Source organism: Anopheles moucheti, unplaced genomic scaffold (assembly GCF_943734755.1).
Source record: "Anopheles moucheti unplaced genomic scaffold, idAnoMoucSN_F20_07 scaffold_24_ctg1, whole genome shotgun sequence".
Taxonomy (NCBI): domain Eukaryota; kingdom Metazoa; phylum Arthropoda; class Insecta; order Diptera; family Culicidae; genus Anopheles; species Anopheles moucheti.
In genome coordinates, this window is record NW_026453616.1 from 293,340 (window position 1) to 318,242 (window position 24,903).

Consider the following 24,903-nt stretch of genomic DNA (forward strand, 5'->3'; position numbering starts at 1 on the left):
TCGGAATCTCTGCTGACGAATCGATCATCGATACAAATCGATCACGGAAGGTGAGCTTCTTCGTTGAATCACCATCCAAGTATGGTAATCCGATTTTCGGGAACCGTAAACTTGGTCCCGAAAGACCCGACGCACCAACACTCGTGTTCGCAAACAACACTGAAGCATTTAGCGGATTTGCTACGCATGGTTGCTTCTGAAGCAAGAATCCCTTTATTTTGCGATACACATTGTCCATTTCGCACCACTCTTGCAAGTTTGTTTCTAATGATTCCGCTGACTCATCCAACTCTTCCAGTTTGGAGATTGCATCCATAAAATGGGCATTATGTTGCTCTAACTGTTCCAAACACACGGGAATTTTATTCACATCACTGTCGGTAAAGTTCAATTTCAACTGCTCAATGTTCTTAATCAGCGCTTGAGCTTGGCGCCTTTTTAAGTGCGCGGCTTTTATTCCAGGCTTTAATATCATCTTTATTTTTAGCGCAAAAGCAAATATATTACGCGTACAGACGAAAAAGACCGCACAACAACGTGTTGAAGCTCCCAAAAACATTTCTCCCATCTTGCATATCTATTCTGCCGGATACTGGTGCAAGCAGTCAGCTGATGATGACAGTTCAAGCGTTGAAAATTTAGTTGTCAAATCTCTCACCTCGTTCGAACTCTCAGCTTGTGTCTGAGCCATTACATAGCGTGGTGTTGTTCTCAAGTCGCAAGCAAATTAGACGCGAATCTAAACTGCGTTCGACGTGAGAACATTTTAGGTGTTCGCGTAATGCGATTGCCGTACCCCTCCCCGAAGCATCAACAATGGAGTCAACGTTGTACCCTAAGATTGTAAGATCCGACATGCATACTTCTTGAAGAAATACGATGTCAAGATCCATCGTTCGTATAAAAATTTGAGGGCTTCTAATTTTGTCGTGTTAGATATAGTATTAATATTAATAGTAGCTAGATTATAGCTACTATTAACATTATTATTTACCTTGTAAGGATCCACCACGACGTTTCCGCAGTACATGGGAAGCAGTCCGGACGGCCGCACGGACAATCTTCAAAAGCCTCCAAGTGAGGTGGAATGAGGAGAGTCCGCCGACAGCCAGAAGACGACGGCAGCAGCGACGGAGGAACGCGGATCAACGGGGACAGCAATAGCGGCTCCCTGCCTCCAACAACACCAGGACAACGGAAAACAGAAGCAGCAGCGGTAGCGACAAGTAACCAGAGCAGCAGCAGGAGCTAGGACCCACCCGGGAGTGGCGGCCACGGACGGGTGGATTCGGAACAGCAGCAGCAGCAGCAGCAGCAGACGGAAGACACGAAGCGGCAGCAGCAGCGAGGACAACCAGGAAGGACGACGCAGCCGTACGCAACAGCAAGGGCGCTGCGCACACACGACCCCGCATAGAGTACTACGCACATCAGCGCATCGGCAGGGTTCGGATCAGGTCGAGGAGTGGTTTAGTGCGGTCGCATCGGCTGCTTGACTCGCTCCACTGGTCAAGCATCACGATGAATCCCACATAACCTCTCTCGGGGGGGGGCCTTGTATAGCCGCGATAAGCCCCTCTAGGTGGGTACCTCTTGAAAGTTCCCTCCCCGTTAACAAAAAAAGGATCCAGCACGACGAAACTCAGATCATTTGCTGTGTGGTAGTGAGCCACTTGGGACAACGATCAGGCTTACGCATGGTCTCGCCGGTTAGGCTATGTGTAGATGAACTTGAGGCGTCACTCTCGTTATCCGTCTCCGGCTTTTGCTTGCGTTTGCTGGCAAGCTGTTCATCAGTATTACGGGAGGGGAGGGAGAAGGGATTTAAAGGGATATCAAGCGGTGCTTTGAACATAAAAGAGTTTAACAGTACTCTCGGTTCTCTATCCCTGTCTTGTGTGACCGTTTGATCACTGACGGACGCGGTGGCAGGCACAGCGTCAGGTGTAGCTTGAGGCGCAGCGCTGGACGAGGCTGACAACGCAGTTACAGACGCAATGACAGCATCCGCAGCCGTCGATGTACTGGTAGCGTCCGCGGGAGTAGGATTGCCTACATCCTTACATATTTTCCCTTTACATACGCTGTTCGGCTACGGGCTGGATGGCCGAGCGACACTTGTTTGTTCGAGCGAACGACCAAACGATCCGCGATTTATGAAACGTGATTCTGCGGACCAATCACTGCAGTTCACGATGCCTGTTCGGTTGAAGTGGCAAGTGTGGTAAACCTTACCTTTCCTTTCGACCTCGTCCCTTCGCTTGTGTGTTGCTGGACAGCAGCAGTTGGACCAGCTGAAGTCGTTGCTGGTTTTTGTGTTGTTGATTTTGGGTTACAGCACTTGCGTAGGACAATGCTGTACGTGTGCGTGACTCTTCTGAGCGGAACCGTCCTACGCGACTTAGCACACAGCTAAGTCCATAGTGCACCGGTTCAGCTCCATCTCAATACGAATGGGGTACTGCTTCCCCTCGTGCGTAATAAAGTGCTTCTCTGTGTGCTCCTGTACGATGTTTGTCGCACGGTCAAGCGTTGGCATCGTAACAAATACGACGCTTAGTACCGTGTTTTGTTGCACCATCGAAAAGACCTCTCCCGTTTTCAGGACATTAAACAGAAAATCCACCGTCTTCTCCAAAATTGGTCTCACAGGAGCCTCGGAGTAATCGATACGTAAGGTGTTCCTTCCATATCTTTCGTACGACATGGTATTGGTGTCAAATAAACAAACACGTCGTATCTCTTTGACTTTTCAGAGCGCACTATAGTAATTTCTTTTAATAGGTTTACTGAATCTATGAATATTTCCAGGTTCTCAGATGATCCTTTGTATATTTGTACAAGAAATGTAGCAGTTTTAACATCAAAATTTCGTCGTTTTTTGTTTCGCTTAATTTTGCATCGTTGGAATTTGGCATTTGGTAATTGTTTATGTGAAACTCAATTGCAGAAAAGCACTGATAAGTCTTACCGTTAATTTTTATTAAGTAGACTTCGTCACGCGTTTTTGGTCGTCAAAATTTTTGTTCCTTTAATTTTATATTTACGTGTTCATCGGGTGCGTTTTTAAAATAAATCACAATTTGTGTCGTTGGCGCCGGCCTCGTTGGCGGTTGAAGTACGTGTGTTCGATACACTCCGCGTTTCTGGTAGTAATGGGCGAGCTAACCGGATCACTACAGTTCGCTTATTGTTTCTTCGAGTTCAATCAAACCTGATTGGATGGAAGCTAAAAGTTCCGTAGCCAAAATTTTGTATCTGCTAATTGTAGAAATTCTAAAATTTTTGGGCAAACTTTCCAACTGATGTTCTATTAATCGTAATTGAAATAATTTATCTTCTATTTGGCTCATCCATTAATAATTTATCGTTACTATTTTTAAAACAAATTCAATAATTAAATAATATTAATTAGGTTATACAATCCAATGAAATCGCTTTACTAATATTTTGAAATTATTTACGTATATAATAGGTGGGCTGATAATTGTTTGGCCTATGACAGTAAAACACTTTTTTCTTGCGAAATTATTTTTTTTTATTCAACATACATCCATTCAAGGGTGATACACCAATTATAGCGGTCTTTCAGTTTTTCGATACCTTTTTTGTGGTAGCATTTGTCATTTGCCTCAAAAAAGGTCTTTGTTTCGGCTATCATCTCTTCATCCGAGAAAAATTACTTCTCAAAGTACATCCTGTTGAGATCTGAGGAATGGAAATAGTCACTGGGAGCCATATCTGAGGAATACTATGGATGGGGAAACAATTCGTGGTCTAATTCATGAATTTTTGCCATTGTTTTCACTGATTTGTGGCACGGTCCGTTTTCTTGACGAAACAAAACTTTATTTTCTTCAATTGTGGGCGTTTTTTGACGATTTCGTCCCTCAAACGCTGCAATAACTTGATATAATAGTCGCAATTATTGGTCTTTCTAGTCTCAAGACAGTCGATGAAGATTATTCCTTGCGATTCCCAAAAAATTGACGCCATAACCTTGCCAGCTGATTGTTGCGTTTTCCCCGCTTTGGGGCAGGTTCATCGCGTCCTGTCCACTCGGGTGATTGTCTATTGGACTTTGGAGTGAAGTGGAGAAGCCAATACTCATCCATGGTAACATACTGTCGAAAAAACTCGGATTTATTTCGCTTAAACAGCTCCAAACACTGCACCGAATCATCAACTCGTTGTTGTTTTCGGTCAAATGTGAGCTCGCGCAGCAGCCATTTTGCACAGAGCTATCTCATATCCAAATACTCGTGAACGATATGTCCAACACGTTCCTTAGACATCTTTAAGGTGTCAGCTATCTCGATCAACTTCACATTACGGTTGCTCTTAATAATTTTGTGATGTTTTTAATGTTTTCGTCAGTAACCACCTCTTTTGGGCGTCCACTGTGTTCACCGTCCTCAGTGCTCGTTTTACCACTTTTAAATTTAGCATACCAATATTTTATTGTTGATTTTGGTACAGCAGTGTATAAAGACTCTTCATCAAGCCAATTTTTGGCTTCAACTGTATTTTAACCCTTCAAAATATAATATTACTCAAAACATAAAAGTTGCGTCATACAAAATGCTCTAGCTCATTAGGTTATGGCCCGAGTGCTGTCAAATTTGGACAGAATTGATATGAATGTTTTTGATGCAGGATACTGCCTTCGGACTTTTTGGTGTTTCTTATGCTAAAATGAAATGCAAAACTGCTCCTTTTCGTGTTTCCTTTTGTGTTGTTTTTTCGTCTCTATATTTCACATGACGCTTGATGTCGATCCATTTGCGTTTGTGACGTATCCCTTTTTCTTCTTTTACTTTTTCTTAAACTGTCACAACAAACAATACCCAAGTAACCCGTACTTAGATAGTGGTCTAAGGCGTAAACAAATGTGATATAAATAAAAATCTTCTAGAGCGATATATGTGTTAGGCCAAACAATTATCAGCCCACCTGTTATATCCCGTAGTTTTATTTATAATACTTTACTGACAGTTACTTATCGTTATCGTGTCCTGATGGATCCTCGTTGTGCCGCTTGGCAGCTGCTTCTCGTATACTGCAATGGCGTCTACAACGTGTGTGCTGCTACCGCTGCTCTGCTATTCGCGTTTTTCTCGTTCGTTACACTTTCCTCGTGTAGTGTGTATTGATGTGTGGTAAAGGTGCTCTGCGATGCACTCGTTTTAAACTGGTTCAGTTTGTTCACTTATTTTCGTTATCACAAATAGTTTCTGTGCACTAAACGGCTGGGTATACTAGTATCTGCGTATCACTGTATACATTGTATCACTGTACACTGTGTTGTTGTTGTTGTCTTATTGTGGTTTCACTTTTAGCTTGTTATGCACTTATTATTGCACTGAGGTATTGCGCGTGCACTTTTAGTTCCGAGGTGAGTTTTTCCTTTTTTTTCACTGCAGTGGTAGTTTCATGACACTGTGCGTATTCTCGCGTTTCGTTGTTCGTGTCGCGTTGCGTATTTCTGGCCATTTTTGATTGCGTTAGTACACTTAACGATCCGGTTCGTCATAAATGCTATGATCGGAGTTTCGCTCTATATAATGTAGTGTGCACAACAATCTTATGAGGTTTTTCTCACTTGTTGATCCTGAATCGATTACGTATCGTAGTAATTGTAACATTTTCGTTATTGATGCCTTCACTTTGTGGTTTGCAACACCCACTACGTCTTTTTCTGCTTTCTCCAATAGTTTGTTGATCAAGACGCTGGACATTTTTTTTGTTTTATTCAATCATCTTCTCAAGGCTTAGCCTCACACATTTGTGTATTATGGACACTAGGCAGTGGTAAACTACCTCGTTGTTACCCTCGATATTCCTCAATATTCAGTCGTGGTTCCTTATTTTCTACAGAAACACCTGTTTCTGATGACCCGACAAGGTGTCCTTAACTATGTTTTCCGCGTCCCGGAAGGCCCACTCCAGAATTTCGTCCTCTAAGCGTTCCTCTTTTGGCCTTTCAAACTGATAACTTGGTTCGAACTCGCAGTCCTCGCTGTCACGGTCGCCATGTAGCTCCTTAGCTTCCGATGTCATCCCCAATGTAGAGAAAGTCTCCTTCGGCAGTTAGACGATTTTACTTTACTGTTGTCCACTTTATTTTACCGACTTTAAAATTCCACTGAGTTCCAATTGTTTGCTAGCTTCGTAGACTGGTGATACTTGATACCGGCTTGATTACTGATTTCGACAGATTTTGGTTCCGCACCAGCCTCCCATTTATATGAAATAATTACATTGTCCTTATGGGCGTATTTAGCCTTCTAACGCGTGCATTATGCGTACGTGATTTTTCACAGGTGCGTTTTTACATATTTTAATGTTGGTAACAATTCCTATTGTCCTGCTCGGTCCTGCTGCGGTTCGTGTCTAGGATAATCTAAAATTCGTGTGGCTTTATTGCATTGCATTGCAGACGTTTTACTAATTTTTGTGTCTTAGCTACTTTAAATTGTTTTTGTGCTATTCGTCAAAGGTGTTAAACCTGCATGTTACTCGGTGCAGACGGCGGATTAAAAGACCAGCTGTTTTGAGCACTGGTGAATGTGTCTGTACACTTGTATAACGTCGTTGTGATTTCTCTTTTTAGCACGTTGCTCGCATCCACGAAATTGGTGCCGTTTTCAGAGAAAATCTCAGCTGGCGAGCCTCTACGGGAAACAAACCTTCGTATAGCCATGATGCAAGAATCAGTCGACAAATTATGCACCAGTTCCAAGTGCACGGCTCGAGTAACGAGACATGTAGACACTGCAACATATCGCTTTTCGTTACGCCTGCCGTTGGTTACATCGATCGGTCCAAGATAGTCGAGCGGTGAGTCATTCCACGTATAAAGCTGACTTTTTTGGGTAGTATGGCTTACTTTTCACTATCTTGCATCGTTGGCAGTCGTGTGTTACTCTGTCAACCAACTTTCGCAGATTCGGTATGCAGAACGGTGGACTCGGGCCTCGTTCATAACTGTTTCCCGATTCCCATTTCCCAGCTTATGGTGTAATCTTCTATCAACAAGCTGGTTATGCGGTGTTGCTTAAGTAAGATGATAGGGAATCGCGCGTTAAAGGTTGCAAACTCGGCTTTCGCAGTACGTCCATCTACGCGAATGACCCCAAACTCATCTGAAATAGGTGATAACGAGTGCAGGACGCTTTTTGTGCATAAGGGTTGACCCTTTTCCTCTCCACTAAGAATAACAACTTCCTTCGGGTAACATTCTTGTTGAGCTATGCGCCACAGCACACATTCTGCCCTTATGTACTCCTCCGACTTGAAAGGGACATGCTTTGCTAATACAGTTTGCTTTATGTGTCGCCATTGTCCTTCCGTAGCTGGTATCGTCTCGATCGGAAACTTCTTTTCTTTTCGCTGACAGTTTGAAACGAATCGATAGAGCAGAGCTACAGTCCTTATCAGTACCTTCCACTTTGAGAATCGCTCTATCTCTATGATTTGCTGTCGGGTATTGTGATGATGAGCCAGCATATGTGTGCATCGTTCTTCCTCAGTATGCTTGATCGCCTTTTGTGCTGGCCAGTTGGCCTGAAGAAAGTAGACGAATGATGGCCCATTGAACCATCGAATCCTGGGTTCTAGCTGTGTGTCTTTACCCCATTTTGTTAGGCAATCGGCGGGATTGGTATTTTACCGGAGCCACCTTTGTTCGCGCCATAATTAAAGAACAATGTATCTGCCCGTGTTCTTCAGAGCGTAAATACGTAACGCACCCATACCCGATCTCGCTCGCATCCGTGAAAATTTGTAATTGAAGTGCACTCCTGGATGCTGTGCAGATATCACTAAAGTAGCATCTCAGAATTTCAAGATGGTGAAATGCCTGAAATGAGCGACACCGAATTTGCGACGTGGTTGTTTACATAATTTATATGCATCGTGGCAACAATATCCGGTTTTTCACCACTAAAGGCTGACGTGAGTGACCAAAGATGGTTTATGAATTTATTTCCGAAAAAAAATAAAGGAATATTCGTATCGTGGTCGCCAGTATCGGGTTGGGTGGTTAATAATTCCACTCATTACATTTGGTATCAGAACAGGTGATGGGTTTAGAATGCATGGTTTAAGTTTCGTTAGTTGAGTGGACTGAGCACATTGATTTGTCACGGTGCAAATCATTTAGAATTGTACACAACGTAGAAGTCATTCGAAGCGATAACACGCATAATAAGTGCTTAACCACCGTGTTTCACACTAGTGAGGTACGTTCGATGGTCCGAATGAGGGTTTTACGATTCCCAGTAAGCACTCTGTGCGCAACCCAGAGAGCCAAATTTTGTTAAATTACTCTTAAATTACCAATAACTTACCAGATACAATTTTTTTCATGCAATGTTAAGATGTAAACTGTCAACATGAGAGTGTGTGTCATCCGGGATGAAGCCACCCCGGTAAACCCTTGTACAAGGCGGTTTCGACTGTCTATTTTCTGTCCCATTAACATTTTTTTTCATTCAGTGTACAAAAAAAATCCTTTGAGACAATAAAAATATAAATATTTTAAAATTATAGCTGTACAAATTTAGGTTAGTTTAGTCCTATAAGATAGTAAAAGAAGTGTAAGTGTAGTGAGTGTGATCAGTGGATGATGGGGATCGAGGACCCAGGAGGAAGTGGGGCCTTCGGGTCCTACTTCAGCATATTAGGAGATCCTCCAAATAGGAACTCCAAAAAACGGAGAAAAACAAGAGGTGAGAGGATCAATTTAAGCGAAGTAGAAAAATCTGAAGAGGTTTTTATGGTTTTGGAAAGCACCACAAACGGAAAATCCCTTGCAAACTACAATTCCTTCCTGTTCACAACGGCGTCGGAAATGGCGCTTGGAGGCAGACCGATAGAAACAACGCTCCTCAGAGACGGTAAAATTCTGATGCCTTTTAGGAACCAAAATGAGGCACAAAAATTAAAAAAAATAACCTAAACCACGGAAATACGGAGATGCACGTAAAAGTATACGAGCACAAAACTCTAAACACCACCAAGGGAATTGTCCGTTGCGATGCATGCATGTTTTTGACGGATGAAGAATTGTTGGAAGGTTTACGGCGCCGAAATGTAACCGAAGTGTACATAATGAAGAGAAGAGGCAAAAATGACGCAGTTATAAACACAAGAACGGATATTATTACATTCAAATCCACAGTGCTTCCCAGGAAAATAGAAATAGGATATTACACGGAAAGAATTGAATTATACATTCCAAATCCGATGAGGTGCATGAAGTGCATGCGCTTCGGACACACAAAAAACAGATGCACTAGAGAAAAGGCATGTGCTGAATGTGGAGAAAATTACCACGAACCCTGTGAGAACCCTAGTAAATGTATCTCATGCGGAGAAAACCACTCTGCAATAGATAAAGAATGCCCAGTGTGGAAAGACGAAGTAGAAATAAAAAAAATACAAACAGAACAAAATATCACGATGAGAGAAGCGAGAAGAAGAAGAAGAAGAGAAATAGTATCAGACATCCCCCGCATATACACCAAAGAAAATTTCGCAATAATAGTTGCCGGAGAAAAAACGCCAACACAGAAAAACTCGGAAAAAAGAAAACTAGAAGATTCTTGCGAATAAAATGAAAAGGAAAACAATCGTATCAATGAAACAACACAACTTAAAAACAAAGAACCAAGAAACATTCATGAAATCTAAAAAATCACTGAAAATACTGAAAATAACACGCAACACCATAAGGAAATCAAAACATACCAACAAACATATAATGAGGAAGAAATTTATGTCAGTGACCCTGAGGTAAACGAAGTAGAAGTAGAAACTACAGAGATATAAAAAAGCAAAAAATAACCAAATCAAACAAAACAAACTTTTATAATAATAAAAACCCCAACAAATATGAATGATTTGAAGATACCGCAAGCAAACATTCAGAGCTTAAATCCAAATAAAGATGAAGTAAGACATACTACTATGTCCGAAAAATAAAGTGACTTTCCGTTTTTTTTCTAAATGGTTTTTTTATTAGGCCAAATTAAGGTCGTTCCATTTGAAATAATCCCCTTCCGATGCAATGCACCTCTTCCACCTCTTCTGCCACTCCTCGAAGCAGGTGGAAAACGCGGATGTAGGGATGGCCTTTAGTTCCGCCGTCGCTGCGGCTTCTTTCTCCTCGATAGTGTCAACACGGTGTCCCCGAAGCGACCGTTTTAGCTTGTTGAACAGCCAGAAGTCGGCTGGTGCCAAATCTGGTGAATACGGCGGTTGCGGAACAATATGAAGGTCAGTTGTTGTGAAAAACTCCCTCAAAATGATGGCCCAATGGGAGGGCGCATTATCATGGTGCAAAAACCAGCTGTAGTTTTTCCACAAATCCGGCCGTTTTTCGCCGGCCGGAAATCCCAACACTTTCCGAAAGGTCTCGTATCGTCAACCGACGATTGTTGACCACCAAATCCTTGATTTGGACGACGTGGGCGTCGTCGGTCGAGGTGGATGGTCTCCCCGGACGGTCCTCGTCTTCGACCTTCTCACGGCCATTCTTGAAATCACTGTACCATTTGTACACATTTTTCTTCGACATAGAATCTTCCCAAAAGGCTTTTTGTAGCATCCGCAATGTTTCCGCAGCGTTTATTTCATTGCACAAACAAAATTTGATACAGGCGCGCTGTTCCACAAACTTAACAACTTGATCAATTTGGACAAAAACACATTGCGCAGCTCCGAAAACAAATTGTCACTACTAGCCGGGTTGATGTTTTGACTTGAAACTTGGCAGATCTATCAAAAACATACATATTGACAAACGAAAAATAAAAACAAGGGGCTTCTTTAGGTGCGCGAAATTTTTACATCTAGTGTCACCTTACTTTTCGGACACAGTAGTATATTACAAGATCATAATTACCAGGTAGCATGCCTACAAGAAACCTGGCTAAAACCCGACAAAAAAATTACAATACCAGGATATAATATCATACGCACAGATAGAAACGACGGATATGGAGGAACATGGATTATAATCCAAAAACAAATTACATACAAAACACTAACTATTACAGACGAAACAGAAGAAGACATCCTAACAACATCAATTCTATTACACTCAGGAAACCTCATACAGGTACCACTGCAGCCTGAAGTATCGCAATATCCCTAGTGGCTGAATCAATGCCCGCTACCTCAGCCGCCACGATCCCAGAATGTTGGACACTCCATATACCGAAAAGCTGTACCGGAAACCGCTGTAAACTAGTAACAATCGCCAACTTTAGACCCTCCACCACCTACCTCATCGTATTGAGCCCAAGGTCTTGCGCACTCCTGGTCTTATTAATGTTTATTTGTAACAATTCTATTAGAAAGGCCGTGGTGTTCTGGCACATGAAGCAGCGGCAATGCGATGCGGTCCGCCGCACAGTACAACTCGACGCCTTCAGCATCCCAGCCCGGACTTGCCCAGCCATAGAATCAATGCTGGTAATGAGCAACTCCGCCATTTCAGTTAGAACCGACACCGTTCCTGCAGATCTAAGCGCCTCCTGGATCTTATCTTGCAGGACCGCGCTATGTACGTCTCTATTAAGTGGCATGCGCAGATGGTCTTTGGGTGTCCGCTTTCTTACGCCAATCTGGTGCTGATGCTCAGCCAGAATCGGGCTGGTACGTACCGTTACATACATCTCTCGATAGCTTACTCCTTCAGACGGAAACACTAAAATTTTCTGTCCTTCGAGATTCCTGCCGCTGCTGTTGTTTCGTCTGCTACCGCTGTTGTTGCTGCACCCTCTGATTATGCTGTCCACTCTGACTATGCTTTTTCAGCTGAACTTCTGCAGGCCGCCGGTTTTGAATCTTACGACGAGCCACCTCCATCCAGGGAATACCGTCCTCAACCCAGTTTGGCGATTAGCCTTTGCTGCTATCCCTGCTGTTAAAAAAATTGGAGTTGCTGCAGCTGAGATCCACCACTATTAACCTTTTGCTCTAACACCCTGAACAGCTTTTCTCGCTCTTTATTCAGCTCCTCACGTAAGCGAGCTGAATTTTCACTCCTGTTGCCTTGTTGAGCACCGTTCAGTGGTCAGCCTGCCCACCGTCACCATCCTGCTCGTCGATTGGTACAAAACGCGATCGCAACATTTTAGATGCCATGTTGCGGAATCGGTAGAATAATTACAACCGCAAAACCGATACGATCCGATTTGATGGTCTGTATCTTCTTTCCAAATAAAATTCCAAATAAAAATTTTTCTTTCACCCAACTTTCGTCGTCGTAAGCGCGATTGCAGTGTTGACACGTCCGTTCGCTTTGGATGACAGCTCGCCATTAGTGTCTTACCATTTGACGGTCATCTCCAGTATGCTGACGTTATTAAAATATTTTTTTCGATTTCTACATCTGACCGTGCGTTTAGACGACGATTATAATTAATTTTTTGCCAGAAAAATTAACATTTAGACAGATTTAATTAATTTTTTCCTCGGAAAATTTGTTTTTTGATTGACAGATAGTGACATACCCAAAATGACAAAATGTACACAATATCAGTATGCAGATGACTTAGCAATCGGCACTTATAGCAAATTATCGAAAACAATAGTTAACTCATTAAATAATTCCTTACTTATCTACCAGAAATATTGCAACAAATGGAAATTAAAAATCAACCCAAATAAGTCTGAAGCAATATTTTTCACTCGTTGTACTAGTAATCGTAAATTACCCAATAAAAATCTTCAATTAAATGGAATAAACATACCCTGGCGCACCGAAGTCAAGTACTTAGGTATGACCATAGACAAAAGACTCACCTTCAAGCCACATATTGAAAACCTTATAATAAGATGCGAAAAACTATACCGAAGCCTCTACTGTTTTTTAAATAGAAATTCAAATTCATTCTTCCCTAATCCAACCCGTAATAACCTATGGATCACCAGTTTGGAGCTCGTGTGCTAATTCTCACACAATAAAAATGCAAAGAATCCAAAATAAATTCTTAAAAGCTTTCTTAAACCACCCACCCTGGAGTAGAACTACTCAGATACATAAAATTTGTAATATTGAAGTCCTTGAAACATTTATATTGAAATTGAACTCCAAATACATTTCAAAAACTAATAACAACCCAAAAACCACATTTTTGACATCCTCAACCCAAATGTTCTTCTGATATTACTAATTCTCCTCAGTAGCAAACAGACACTGGCCAAGTTCAGACGTACTTCTAGATAGCTCCGCAACTCTAACGCATATTCACACCCACACGCACAAACAACTAGACCATATCTAAATATTGTAAACCACGACCTTTACTCTTCGCACACGATGGTGGGAAGGGGTAGACCAAAGGGCAAAAGACCCAAACTAGAGACTTCGACCGATCGTATAGGCGGATTCGACACGCGGTCGGATCCATCCGAAAACAGTTTCGCGTTGCTTTGCGACAATGAGGAAGAAAACATATCCAAGCGGCAGAAAGATACACCAAAAAGTGCGAGCAATACTAATACAAATACCACAAACATGCTAAGCAGTGACCCCAGCAAAACACCACCTATAGTGGTGAAAAGTTCATCAGTGGCATTTGTGCACAAGGCAGTCATTGCTGCAGGTGTAGTAAAATACAACACGAAGCCAACGAATCACGGTACTATCGTACAGATCACCAACACCAACGATTTCCGCAAAGTGGTGAAGCTCTTTAAAAACTCGAACGTGCCCTTCCATACCTACCAGTTGGAAGAAGACAAAACCACAAAAATCGTGCTTTACGGACTTCATGATCTGCCAATCGAAGAAGTGGAGGTACTTTTAAAAGAAGAGAACCTAGTACCAAAAAGTGTAAAAAAGCTTACACTAAAACAAAAACGATATGATGAACATGCAGTATATCTACTCCACTGTAGATACTACAGTGGGTAGTATCTCAATGCAACTTCTACGCACAATCACAGCCCTCGATCACTGTGTTGTAAAGTGGGGCTAATATTCCAAAAAATCGGGCCCAATGCAGTGCAAAAGGTGTCAACTATACGGCCACGGTGCGATGAACTGCAATCGTACCGAAAAATGTAATAAATGCGCTGACGAACACGCATCGTCACTTTGCCCCCTCTCCGCCGGTACATCGACAAGCGATGGTAAAGTACCGGATCACAAGCTGAAGTGTGCCAATTGCGAAGGCAATTACACGGCGGGATACATCGGATGCCCAAAACGCCCAGTTAGCAGCAAAACAAAGATCATCTCTAATCTCCAAAAAAAATATTCGCCGGTCTACGCCGACTTTCCTGCACTTCCCCAATCAAAGCCGATTCCCGGTTGGAGAACACACTCACACTACGAAAAGCCTACGCAGCCAGCGGTGCAAAACAGACCACGACATGCCGGTTCGAGTGAAAGCTGTACTGCACATCAAGATCTGTTCAGCGCAGACCAAATCATTCCTATTGTAGATGAAGTTTTCAAAAAACTGGAAAAATGTAAGTCAAAACAAGACCAAATTACAGCAATCTTTCAAGTGGTTGCCAAATTCTGTTTTCCGTAATGGATTGCACAAGTAAACTCAAAGTCTCATTCTGGAATGCTAACGGTATTTCCAATAAAAAACAAGAGCTAAGCCATTTTTTATCCCTCCATAATATAAACATTATGATGCCGTAGGGAGGAGTACTCGTTCTCATTAAAAATTCTTTGAAGCACCAGTTGATGAAGCATATCAATCTTGCAGTAGTGAAAGCTATAGGAGTTAAAGTTTTTACCGATCAAAGCAGTCTCACTTTTATTACTGCGTACCATCCAGGATCAAAATCAAATAAGCATGAATTCCAAAAAGATATACATAAACTTACCTCTCGTAAAGACAATTTTTTCATATGTGGTGATCTAAACGCGCGTCACAAAATGTGGAACTGTTCTTCAGTTAATTCAGCAGGAAAAATCCTTTTTGATGAGTCACAAAAAGGTCAATTTTCGATATGCCACCCAAACAAACCAACCTACATTTCTGCAGATGCTTCTCGAATGCCTTCCACACTTGATCTGGTACTAACCAATTACCTCAAATTTTTTTCACAACCCAAAACAATTACAGCTCTAACTTCTGATCACCTACCAGTCTCCTTCACTATTCAAAACACAAGTGTAAATATAATTCCATATTTCAAAATTTTTGATTACAGTAAAGCTAACTGGACAGAATTTAAAACAGCTATAAATGATTCTCTTGACCTATTCACGGCACACCTCAGATACATTCAAAATACCTCCCCAATCGATAACATGCTACAAAACTTAACCTCAGTTATCAACAGTGCACATGACAGAGCCGTTCCCATTGTGACACCAGGAAAATATAATATCGTACTTCCCGATCACATAATTGATTCAATAAAACTGAGGAATAAATTTAGAAAAAAATGGCAAAGGCATAGATTAGATACCACATTCCGGGAGTCCTATTATCTCTTAAAACGGAAAATAGAATACTTGGTCTCCCAAGAACGAAATAAAGCTTGGAGTAAAACACTTGAAAGCATTAACCCACAACACAATAACAATTACCAGTTCTGGAAGCTAGTAAGAACAATTAGAAATCATCGAACATCTATCCCAACACTGAAAAAACTTAGCTCCGTACTACTCACAGCTTCTGAAAAATGTAACGCCCTTAAAGATCACTTCGAAAATGCGCACAACTTGACCCACAACAAATCTAGTCCAATAGAACGAAAAATAATCAAGGATAACAAGAATTACTTTGCATCCAACCAAGGAAATCAGCTACTTCCATCTGAATTAATTAAACTCAAAGATTTAAAAAATTTAAAAAATAAAAAAATTTAAAAAACAAAAAATCAATTGGTTGCGATAAAATCAATAACAAATCCATCAAGAGACTCCCGGGAAAAGCCGTTGTCTGTCTAGTGCTTATATTTAACGCATGTCTTAAACTAGGCTATTTCCCAAATAATTGGAAAATTGCTAAAATAGTTGCCATTGCCAAAGCTGGTAAAGACCGTAGCAAACCTGAGAGCTACAGACCCATTAGTCTTCTAAGCTGCCTAGGTAAAATTCTAGAAAAAATAATTGCCTCCCGAATTCGAGTGCACGCTGATAACAAAAACATCATTCCGGACTCACAGTTTGGTTTTCAACCTTCTGAAGTACCACTCATCAGATCCACAGATTAAAATACACCATAATCGATAATAGACTATATAACAAAGCGACGGGATTAGTGTTACTAGACAACGAAAAGGCTTTTGACTCGATATGGCATCAGGGACTTCTCCACAAGCTTATCAAGCTTAAGTTTCCTGCTTATCTCATAAATCCAATTAAATCATTTCTTGAAAATAGGAAAAACATGGTATATGTAGGGAAGTCCAAATCATTGCCTTATGCACCTGTAGCCGGTGTGCCACAAGGCAGTGTATTATCACCCTTGATATTTAATATCTATGTAGCTGACCTACCGAATGCACGTAATTGTACCAATTTCCTATACGCGGATGATTTTGCTATTTCGTCCTCGGCCAAAAACCCAAAAGTAATTATCAAACGCCTTAATAGCGCGCTAGAAACCTATGCTAAATATTGTACTAAATGGAAACTCAAAACAAATAGTTCAAAATCCGAAGCAATGAGGAAAGAAAAAGGTGCGAACCCATTACGCAATAATTTAAAGTGTGTAACAACAGCATTGTAATAATAATCCAAAATAAACTACTACTACTACTACTACTACTACTACTACTACTAATTCTCCAACAATCTCCCACCCTACCCACAAACTTCTATCATATCCCAAAGCCCACCTTTATCACTGTATAGATTATTAAGATTAGGTCTATGGGGGTTTGCAAAATTTTCCCACCCGAATTCCAATCTCCTCTAAAGGATAACATAAAATCTGATCAGCAAAGCTTAGTAGAATATAAAATTCCAATATAATGAGGAAAGCGCTGGCGAACCCATTGTAAACTTATCAACCAATTTCAATCTATACTGATATCTCTATTCAATAAAGAAAACTACTACTACTACTACTGATTGACAGATAGTCCTCTACTCGCGATCTTGAACTGAATGTATAAACGCAATTTATGTCAATTTTATCTTTGTAGTGTGAACTTGCGCGCGGAATCCCAAACAAAAACCAACGATGATTATTGCAAAGTGACTCGAGAAACGGTGTAAAATATATTTAACTGCTCTCTAAGCTATCTAAGCTCTCTAAAAAAATGAATGAAGACGGTGTTGTACCGGTCACTGATAATGACCATGCATACGGACGACGAGACCGTAGAACACGTCGATGGTGGGCAATCGAAATGTTCCATCGAAGAGATCAGGCTGGGAACCGATTGATGGACACCATCATGGCAGAACAAGTGAATGAGACGATTAAAACATTCCTACGGATGACGAAGGAAGATTTTGATCATCTTTTGTCGCTTGTTGGGCCGAGATTTCGGCCTTTTTTAGGTTTCCAAGTCGTTAATCAGTAGCATTGTGAAAGATGTTTGTTCGGTTCTCAACGAACAACTACAGAGCTATGCAAAAGTAAGTGTAGTGACATGAGGAGGAAATACACTTTTCAGATCACACTAAAACGCCACACAATCAGAATACATCTATTCCAGCTGACAGTTCTAACTCAACTGACTCGTTTACAGGGTTTGGCAATAGATAGGATACGGCGTGCCCAACTTATGGAATCGCGCAAACGAATAAGATAAAGCGTACCATTGATAGGGAAATGCGAAACAGTTTATGGTATCGCGTGAAATAAATAGGGAATCGCGTGCACAATTTACAGGGTTTGGTTATAGATAGGATACGGCGTGCCCAACTTATGGAATCGCGCAAGCGAATAAGATAAAGCGTACCATTGATAGGGAAATGCGAAACAGTTTATGGTATCGCGTGATATAAATAGGGAATCGCGTGCACAATTTAGTGAATGCCAAATCGGCCGATCGGTATTGGAGCTGGGTATATATTACCCTGGTTGAAGAGTTTAAATTTTAAAACAAACATTTCAAATTAATGTTGCATGAAATATCGAATTTTGGTACAAAAAAGGGATGTAAAATATTGTTTGATAACAATAGAGCATAAAATAATTGATTTTCACCGACAAGCAACAACATTTAATAACATATACAACTAAAGCATTCAAAAATTTGAATTGGATCTTTCAAACATTGTATGTATACACAGGATTTCAAAACACGGGTATATGCTGCCGTTAGGTATAATTCACGGGTACTGAAAATATTTAATATTGGTCTAGCAAGCGAAGCGTCTAAAGTTAATCCAAGTGTGCAAAACAAGTACTTGTGTCCTGCGTTAAATTTTCTATTTAACACAAATCGTGCGTTCGTTTTTGGTGTCGGTTAACATACTTGTAAAGGTACGTATTTGCGTACAGCGACTAAAAGATGCGAAATTTTAAAACGCTTTTGCATTATTGTGTGTTTCAGGCGCTAGGGTACAACATGTATCATTTCCAACTCGCTTAATTGTTGTGACTAGCAAACTGCCAGCGGATAAAGTAAATTAAAATACAGCTACGGACCGCAACAACCGAACTCTAACTTACATTGTTCTATTTACATCCTAACAGACATGAGCTCCAATCAAAGCTCTGAGCAAGTGCAAAATGCAGGCAGAACGGTTCAAACGCCCCGTCGACGAAAAACCACGAGCAACGAAGATAGAGAGCGTGTGGTAACGGCGTATGAGAACGGAGCAACGCATGCACATATTAGCCAAATGCTTAGTTTGTAAACTGACGACTTTTTTAAAGAGATGAAATGTGTTGATTTTATACTTTAGGCTTGTAGTAACATCAGCTCATTCAGCCATGCGCAAATCACAGTTGTGATGTTCATGTTGCTCCGCTCTAGAAATAGCTTAACTCTTTTCAAGGAAAAATTAAAGCCATTTATTTCCTTTGCAACGATGACATTACCTCATCCTAACTAGTTAGTCATGGCCGTAACCATAATTTTACCTTACCATTAAATATTATTTTAAAAAAACCAACTTTTAAAGAAGTTTTTACTGTGATCGTATGCGCATGGCTGAATGAGCTGATGTAACCACAAGCCTAAAGTATATAATTGTTGTATTTTTGATTACAATAATACTTTTTTATTACACATTAAAACACACTTATAAATACAAACGTAAAAAAAGCACAACGCTAAAAAGGACGGAGACCCGCTCGACATCCGCTCGTTCCGGTCGTGTCGTTCTTGCCCCAGTGCCGGTGTCCAAGTCCAAGTGTGTTCTCAGTTTCTCAACCACGCACACATCACCAGGTGACAGTCCATGTCACCTGTGAGTGGCGATGAAGCCTGGTTTCCACCACGACGTGCTTCCTCCCGGTTGACACACACTCTCATGTTGACAATAATCAACACATTTCGTCTCTTTAAAAGAGTCGTCAGTTTACTAACTGAATTATTTACTTATTAAATCTAGCATCTTACTGCCTAAACAATTATCTAAAACTTAATCGAAAATTTCTTCTCCTCTCGGGACATGTATTGCCACATGTTCGAGATGTAGCCATCGCAATCCTGTGCGCTTATTAGGTTGGAGCCATTCCTGATCGCTTCCATCAATTGTTCCTCATTTTCGGGACTTTTTCTTCTCACAAAGTTTTTCCATTGACTGAAAAGATTTTCGATAGGGTAAAGAAAAGGTGGTAAATATAGAGGTTTGTGTTGTGATATCAAAAGTAAAACACCGATCCGTACTCGTAGATGGTCGTAACACAACTAACAGCTTTATTTGATCATATGTGATCGATTACAACTTTGCTCAAGGTTGATGTAATCAAGGTGATGCTTTGCATATATTTCAACACCCCTGCTCAAAGAATCATCCTTTCAACTCAATTCTATTTTAAATGCTAGTTGTTTAAATTCTGATGCACATATACTGCCTTTACGGCTCATTCAATTATTACGTAACGCTAATAGGGGGGGGGGGGGGGGGGGGGGGGGGGAAGGGGTTCAGTACCAGCGTTAGAATCATCCTTTCAACTCAATTCTATTTTAAATGCTAGTTGTTTAAATTCTGATGCACATATACTGCCTTTACGGCTCATTCAATTATTACGTAACGCTAATAGGGGGGGGGGGGGGGGGGGGGGGGAGGGGTTCAGTACCAGCGTTACGATTTGTTACATAAGGGGGAGGGGGGTTTAACTTTTTGTTACGTAACATACAATAAGATGATACTAAGATTCCCGCTTCATACTATATGTATGAAAAATTAACTTATTCAAGGGTGTGGCAGCGATTTGCGTATAATTTAAAGCGAACGATTTGTCTAGCTAAGATCAGTTTAATGACCTAGATCTGGTACACTTTTTTCAAATCTGTTCTCGTGGGAATCTAAATCGCTACTGAAATGACCGTGTTGCTATCGATCGCGTATCGGCCCTTATCGCATGCTTTCCTTCGCCCCTTATTTGGGCATTTCGAAATCCCGCGTTCTGATTCGTTAGAATCCTGTGTCGCCGAACGCTGACCGTTGACCCTTTCCTTCTGCCGAGCCCTGTCATGGACGTGCGGTGTTTTTCGATGCGGTCATCGATTATCGATCAAACGGAAAATCGATCATTCTCGATCGATTCCCAGCAACTGTCATCCTAAACTATTTTCCTGGTGATATGTCGTGTCATCAAAGGGATTTTTATACAAATTCCATGTTATCTATCTACTTGTCGCTTGTTTAAAGGTCAAGTCTCTTGGTATCTTCTGATACCCACTCATTGCGAACTTCTGGCGTCTACTGAGATGGTGATTTTGCAGTCCTTTGTATAGTAGTGGATCCAGTTTGCAACCATTGTCACAGAGCAAGCATCGTCGACTCTTAAAACTTACATTGAGCTTGAAGAGTTTTAAACAGACTCAGAATGATGCATCCAAGTTATCCACTATCGTAAAGAGCTTCATATAATCATACATCAATCATTAACCATAGTACAGTTAATTATTCGACATCATTTAATGCTCGGAAGCTGATTCAGGGTACAATGAATAAATTTCAACAACTATAAGTGCAACATCGTGCTCGGTGCTTGTATGGCCGTGTTCCAAGTCAGCATACCAGCTAAAATTGTTGGGTCGTCTATTCTGCTGTACGACTGTAAGTTCGCCGTACAACTCATAGAGCTCATCATTGTAGCGGCTCCATTGTCCTTCCAAACACATACACATACACATACGGGACCAAAAAACTTTCTGAGCATCTTCCATAGTTCCCTTTAAATATCTCAAAATTCACTTTAAGTACTTCCAATTGTAATCAGTAAAATTCGAACATAACGAGAGTAACCCTGCTCCAAAGCGGTAAAATCGGTAGGACCGAAGTAGTGCGGAAGATTAGGGACAGTAATGAAACAGCGATAGAGAGCGAAGGATGTGCATTGAGAGAATAAATAAAGTACCGTTACACAATGTTCTTCTGTGGGGCAACTTTGTAGTTGACTAAAGAAATTAATCGCAGCGCATAAATCTGGCCGCGATGTATGAGCCAAGTAAGCTATACATCCTACTAACTCTCTATATGGTTTATCTGTTCGATCCTTTTCTGTACCTTTATATAGCTTTAAATGACATTCAATCGGAGTTAGAACGGGCTTGCAGTCTTCCATGCCAAATCGATGAAACAATTTTAATTCTTCTGCGTAATTCTTATAGTTTGCTTCTCTATGTTTCTCTCTATAAGCATTCCTAAAAAGCTTTTTATCTCTCCCATGTCTGAGACTGAAAATTCGTTTTAAGACAATTCTTTAATGATTCAATCTTATCTATCTTGTTTCCTTGTTTTATTATTAATATATCGTCAACATAAAGTAGAAGATGGAATAAATCTCCTTCATCTGTCTTAATATACAGGCAATGATCATTTTCACTTCGTTTGAAATTCATTTTCGTAACAAATTCATCAAATCTCTTATTCCATGCTCTAGATGCTTGTTTTAAGCCATATAATGATTTTTTTGATGATGATGATGACAGACAGACTTGATTTTAATTCGTTATATTGAGTCCTTCTGGTAGATGCATGTAAACCAATGTTCTTCCTCTAAATTTCCGTTCAGAAATGCTGTCTTTACATCTAGTTGGTGAATCAGTAAACCTTCCTTATTAGCTACAACTAGTAAAGTTCGTATTGTGTCTAGTTTCGCTACTGGTGCATAAGTTTCTTCATAATCATATCTTTTGTGTTTCTTTTCTTTCGCGTATGTTACTTGAACATTTGGACGATTAGGTACTTTAACATAACACTATATTCACACGTTTTACGAACATTACAAAAATACATTTAGGGCCGGCTTGCTCTTCCGTTACGCGCGCTTGCTGGTCCGCTCGCTTGCCCTTCTGGTATCGGAGTGTCGAGAGCGAGCGCGTACGCTGACCCCTCGGTAGATTGCACTTACACATCAACCGCTGACCGTCGCTTGTCAACGGTGAGTTACCGTGACAGATCTACCGATGGAACAGGGTGGACCATATCAATAACCATATTTTTGGGAGCATCCCCTGGCAACTAATCTCGCCTTGTATCTTTCTGGTTCATTATCAACTCCTTTCTTGATCTTGAATACCCATTTACATGTAATAATTCTTTTTTTATGCAGTGGTTTTTTACATAATTCCCAAGTACGGTTATCTTCATGCGATTGAAGTTCACTCAGCCTTCTCCCACATGTTCCAGTCGTCACGAAGTTTCATCATTTCTAGAGAAGTTGGATAATTGTCCACATAGTTTATGGCTGATAAAGCCCAAGCATTGTAACTTCCTTCGTAGTCTTTCATCCATACCGGTGGCCGCCTTCCTCTGACATTTCTTGTTTCGTTCTCACCAGTTGCTAGATCATCGTCCCCTGCTGAATTAAAGGAGTCGTTACCCGAGAAATATTCCGTTTCACTTTTGCAAATATCATTGTTCGGTAGCGAAACTTCCTGATTATTTTTACTCACGAGTGGTGGTTCAACCTGATTTGTTTTTTTACTTTCGTATAAATCAATTATAATGTCATCGTGATAGTCACATTGTGTGTGTTCTTTTGTGTTAATTTGTAACGGATTTTCTTCTTGGAATTTAACTACACGTGCTATGTGAACTCTATTATTTTTCCAAACACGATAACCATTCGGTGCATATCCTACGAAAATAGCACGTTCGTTCTTGTCGTCTAACTTTTTTCGTAATTGTTTTGGTTTTTCTATGAAACATTCACTTCCAAATATACGCATGTTGGACACGTCTGGTTTTTTACCATACCATTCCTCATATAGTGTCACATCCTGTTCAGTGCTCTAGTAGGACTTCGATTTATTTGATAAACGGCTGTATAAACTGCCTCGCCCCACATAACTTTAGAAATGTTTTTGTAAATGAGCATAGCACGAACTTTCTCGATGATCTTTCGATTGAGTCGCTCACTGACACCGTTTTGCTCTGGTGTATATGGTACTGATGGTTGTAATTTAATTCCTTTGCTTTGACAAAAGGATTTAAAGTCTCTATTTATATATTCTGTACCGTTGTCGCAAATAAATTTTTCAATTCTGCTACCGAAATGTGCTGTGCAAATTGCTTCGTATGCCTTAAAACAGTTTAAAACTTCACTTTTGGATTTTATAAGATACACAGCAGACAAATGGGTGAAGTCGTCCGTGAAAGTAACAAAATCATTATTTCCGTCCCATGTTGAAGGCGTAATGGGACCACAAACATCACTATGTATAACTTCGATAGGTCTACATGCACGTTTTTCTTCTCGACACTTAATTGTTTTTCGGGGTTCTTTTCCAAGTATACAGGACTCACATAATTTGTTTGCACTATCACTATTCGGTTTAATGCTTTGAATGTTTATTCCTTAAATTCCTTAACATTGTTCCTTTATTCGGTTTTATAAAGCGACAGTTGCGCTTTATGTGACCGGGCTTCTTGCAATAGTTGCAATAGATTGGACTTCTGTTGAACGTCTGTGTTTGTAGCGCTCTGTCCATATTACTGGATGTGTCGTCCCGCTCCTTGAGCCTATTGTGCTCATCCACAATTCTTGTCTTAACTGTTTCCAAGGAAATTGATTTTTCTGTAACACTGTCTAGACCTGTTACCAATTCGTCGAATGATTGTGGTAGACTTCGAAGAATCATGCAGATTTTAAGCTCCTAGTCAAGCTTGGTGCCAGAAGCGTCTAATTTTTCGAAGTATTCTTCGAAATGCTTTATGTGTTCACTAATGTCGCTACTTGAAAAATTTGTTGAACACACTTTTTTAAGATAAGACACACGCATCGATCGTGTTGTCTTTTCATGGTGTGCTTTGAGCGTATCAAATATTTCTATGGCGTGATGACAATTTTTGATCACACGTAATTGATCATCATCCACTAGTAGGATTAGTGTGGCCTTTGCTTTGCAATCATTCTTTTTCCACTCTGGGGTCTTTTCATTTTCTTTAGGGATATTGTCTTCTACAGTGCTCCATAGATCCTCCTTTATCAGCACCATTTGAGCACGGACCTTCCATGCATGCCAATTATTATTGTTGAGCTTTATAACACCATATTTTTCTTCCATTCTGAGTCTATTCGAACTGCACACGTTTCAAAACGAATTACTGCGAATTTCACAATACAAGAGTCCTTCTATACACTTTCAAAGTGTTGGGTGTCTGGGCCCTAACCTGTTGTGATATCAAAAGTAAAACACCGATCCGTACTCGTAGATGGTCTTAACACAACTAACAGCTTTATTTGATCCTATGTGATCGATTACAACTTTGCTCAAGGTTTATGTAATCAAGGTGATGCTTTGCATATATTTCAACAGTTTGTCTTCATCGTT